A 4,578-nucleotide genomic window follows, 5' to 3' on the forward strand; every position below is an offset into this window, starting at 1 on the left:
TTGGTGTCGTAATTGCCGTATCCACAGCGCATTTGCGCACAAAATCGCGATTGCGTAACTTAAATTCCGAGGCGTAAGGCGGGGTTATTGCAAGTGGTAAGGAAGTGGGCTTGCTTCATTGTAATGAGCCGTGACCCCATGCAAATGAAGGGCCGGCCGTACTGCGCATGCGCGCACGAATCTGCTTCTCACTGGGCATGTGCAGAACTTTGCTCGGCGCAATCAGTGAGATAGGTAAAAGACCAAGCGTACTTAGTTTGAGGATCGCCCTGTGTATAAAAAGCCCCAGTCAAACACACTTCCCTTGCAAAAGTATTTCCCTGTGTTACCCTTCCTAGAGCAAGTTGCTTCTGCTCTGAATGTTTGTCGGTGTTTGTTGGTGAGTTGTGTGTGATAGAGAAGTTTTGCAGGAGTATTAGATAGTAGTTGGTGTTTGTTTCTGCTAAGTGTATTTTCTGTTTGTTTTTTTCTGAGTGTATTTTTTTATTTTTTTTTATTGTATATTGTGTGTTTTTTTCTGATTGTATTTTGTGTTTGTTTTTTGCGTGTTTGTTTTTGAATTTGTAGTAGCTGTCTGCTTGTGTGTTTTCCTTTCTGTGTGTTTCTTCTGTGAGTGTTTTTGTTTGTTTGTTGTGTGTGTATTTTTGTTTGTTTGTCCTGTGAGTGTCTTCTTGTTGCTGAGTGGTGTCTGTGATGGCACCCAAGCGCAGGAAGCTCAATTTTAATCAGGTTGAGAAGCAAATCCTTGCTAGGTCCATCGTCCGATATGGGCGCTATTTACATGGGCCTGAGAGCCGGAACACCTCCCCGGCCAAAAGGAAGGCGATTCTAAAAAAGATCACTGATCAGATCAATGCGGCGGGGGGGGGAGACGAGGACCCCCGCTGGCATACAAAAAAAGATAAATGATCTGAAGAGTGTGGTCCGGAACAAGGTGGCTAAGATCACTGCCCATACCACGGGCACTGGAGGAGGGGGACCCTGTCCCATCCGTCTGAGTGAGGAGGAATGGGCAGGGGCCCGGTGTTTCCAGCCAGAGCAGGTGGTGGGCCTGCGTGGATATCAATCTGATGTTCCTGTGAGGCCAGGTAAGTTTTTGGTTTTTCTATCTGGTGATTAGCATGTGTGGGTGGGGGAAGGGAAGATGTGCCAAGTGTGTGGATCCTCAAACCTGTGATTGTTTTGTGTCCTCCACAGATGACCAGGAGGTTGCTGGCCCATCAGGCCAGGCTGCTGCACCACCCCAACGACAAGAGGCTGCTGAGGAGTCCCAAGAAGGGCAGGAGTCCCCAGGGGAGGGGAGTGGCCAAATCTCCCCTCATGAGGAGGGTGTGGGGGAGGAGTATGAGGGGGAGGAGGATGAGGGGGTGGAGGAAGAAGATCTGCAGATTGGCCTGGAAGTCCTTTTGGCCTCTGATATGATGACCTTTGAGGATACCCTTGAGGCTACACTTGAGGCTACCCCTGAGGCTACCCCAGAGCCTACCCCAGAGGCTGGCAGCAGTCAGGCCACCATCAGGGGTAGCCCCTCCCACTCCTCCCCCAACAGGCCGCAACCCACAAGGGTCACTCTCCCCCCTCCTCCCAGGCTACAAGCCTCAGGGGCAGGCAGGATGGGGACCCAGGAGACCAGGGGGGTGTTGGAGCGTCTGCCGGCCAGTCTTCAGAAGGACAATGCCCGGCAGACCCGCAGTCTGGGTCAGATAAAAGTCACTCTGACCCAGATGGAGCACAGCCTGGGTGTAATGAAGGAATCACTCGGTGATGTGGCCACCAACTCATTGGCGGTCATCACATGTTTGTGTGACCTGCAGACCGCCACAACAGGCGTGGCCCAGGAGGTGACTGCCCTGACCCGGGCTGTCCAGGCCAATACGGCTGCCCTCACTGTCTGTCTCACAAGGATAGCAGTGGCCTTGGAGGGCAGGCCAGCAGGAGGACAGACACCAGGGGAGGCTCCTCCTTCCCCTGCTCACCCACCCCCCATGAAGATACTCCCTCCCCTGCTCACACCCCCCCATGAAGATTCTCCAGTCGGCCGTGGCCGTGGCCGTGCCCGTGTCCATGCCCGTGGGCAGCCCAGACGGAGCAAACGCCGCCGACATTAATTTGCAGGGGTACTTTTGATATATTTTTTTTTTATGATTTTGTTTGTTATACTGTACTTATGATTTGGTTTATGTGTGTGAATGATGTGTGAATGTGGGGGGGGGGTGGCATTCCTGATTAAATAAGGGTGTCACCCTCAGTTTTGGTGGAGAAGGGATCCCCAGGACCAGGGAGAAGTGATCCCAGGTTCCTGAATGGTGTATGAATGCACAGTAACAGAATTGGAGCCGTGGCGGGGCGTTACTGCTCCCAAGTACCAATGGGGGGGGGGGGGGTACTTGGATCTAATCCAATTAGATGTGCATGTGATATGTCTGTGCTAGGGACCACAGTGGGAGTGCATTTATGCATTCTCATTGTGACATAATTAATGTGTGTGTTTACTGTGCAAAGATGCATTCTGCGAGGCGTCTCCTGACTGCTGTTCCCTCAAAAGAGGGGGTACCCTCGGTCACTGAAGTCACTAGTCTAGCTATGCGCATGGATGCCCCTGGCATGTTGGCATACAGATTGTAGTCCAGCAAGTGTGTGTGCTCAGCTCTTCCTTAATGGTGTTGCTTTAGCTGACCATTACACGGCATGTGTAAAATTAGGGCACCTTTTATAATGTGTAACTTTACACATTGAAACTAACAGAAGCGCACAGGGCGTAATCTACGGCGCACACACTTAATTTTGTGGATCGCCCTATCTCCCTCATTTGCATCTTTGCCTATCAAAACAGCGGCGTTTCTAGCGTAATTTGCGCACAGAAAAGCACCGGTGTAATTATTTTAGGTAGGACGGAAAAACAGGATTTTAAGGCGGATCTCGTTTTGAGGATCAGGCGCAAATATACGCGCCGTGTAAATTTCAATTACGCCGCGTATCTCGAGTTAAGTCGGCACATTTGCTTTGTGGATCTGCCCCATAGTGACTGCACAAACTATCGTCCAATATCATTAATCAACGTTGACCTTAAACTGCTAACGAAAATACTAGCCACCCGTATGAACTTATTTATATCAAAATACATTCACCCTGATCAGGCAGGATTTATACCCAATAGACAAGCCCCAGACCAAACCAGACGTATCATAGATATTTTTTCAGCATTGAACTCGGGCTGGGATGGAGGAGGCCAAAGAGGAGCTTTATTGATGTCATAAGGCCTCTTACACACGACCGAACATGTCTGCTGAAACTGGTCCGTGGACCAGTTTCCGCGGACATGTCCGAACGTGTGTAGGGCCTAGCGGACCGGATTCCTGGCCGAGCGGACAGGTTTCCAGCGGACAAAAGTTTCTTAGCATGCTAAGAAACATGTCCGCTGGAAAGCTGTCGTCGGACATGTCCGATGGTCAGTACGACTCATCGGACATGTCCGCTGGCCCGAAATCCCGTGCATGCGTCGAAATGATTCGACGCATGCGTGGAAGCATTGAACTTCCGGGTTCGCACACGTCGCCGCGTCATCATCACCGCTACGTCGCCGCCACATCACCGTGTTTTCTGTCCGCGGGGAATTTGGTCTGATGGTGTGTACACACATCAGACCAAATTCTGCCAGCAGACATGTCCGATGAAAACGGTCCGCGGACCGTTTTCATCGGACATGTCGGGTCGTGTGTACGAGGCCTTAGACTTACATAAAGCATTTGACTCCCTGACCTGGGATTCTTTATTCTTTATATTAGAACAATACGGATTTGGCTTAAAATTTCTTACAATGCTTAAAATGATATATGACGCCCCTACAGCAAGAATAGTAGTGAAAGGTTACAAATCTCAAAATATAGCTATAGGTAGAGGTACCCACCAAGGTTGTGCCCTTTCTCCTTTGTTATTTATTTTAGCACTAGAACCATTAGCCATCAAAATAAGGGAACATCCTGACATAATGGGAGTTATATGCGGAGATCGAGAACACAAATGCGCATTGTTCGCAGACGATATTCTGATGCTCCTTTCCTCACCGATCACATCAATTCCAAATCTAAATGTAGTATTGAGTCATTTTACATCCTTTACAGGACTACAAGTAAACCATTCTAAATCACAAGCTCTCAATATATCTTTACATCCTACCACAATACATTCTTTGCGTGAATCTTTCCCCTTTAATTTAAATAAAGAATCATTACCCTATCTGGGAATAAATCTGACCCCCACTATACAGTAACTACTCTATACAAACAAAATTACCCCCCCCTCTATGATAAATTATTGAAGAATCTTCAAAGTTGGTATAGCAGGCAGCACCTCCTGCGCTCTGGTGTTACTTGAGGCCAATTACAGGCATTCATATAAATAACCGGCTGATAATCGCTCTCATTGCCTCGGTATCGTCCTTGTGCCCTGACCTGTTATCTGACCCTGATTCTGAACCTGTTCCTGTAACCTGAGCCTGTTTCCTGTCTACCTGATCCTGTCTCCATGTCCTGATCCCTATCCGGTCCCACCTGTTACCTTGTATTCCTGCCCTGCAGT

Source organism: Rana temporaria, chromosome 13, assembly GCF_905171775.1.
Source record: "Rana temporaria chromosome 13, aRanTem1.1, whole genome shotgun sequence".
NCBI lineage: Eukaryota > Metazoa > Chordata > Amphibia > Anura > Ranidae > Rana > Rana temporaria.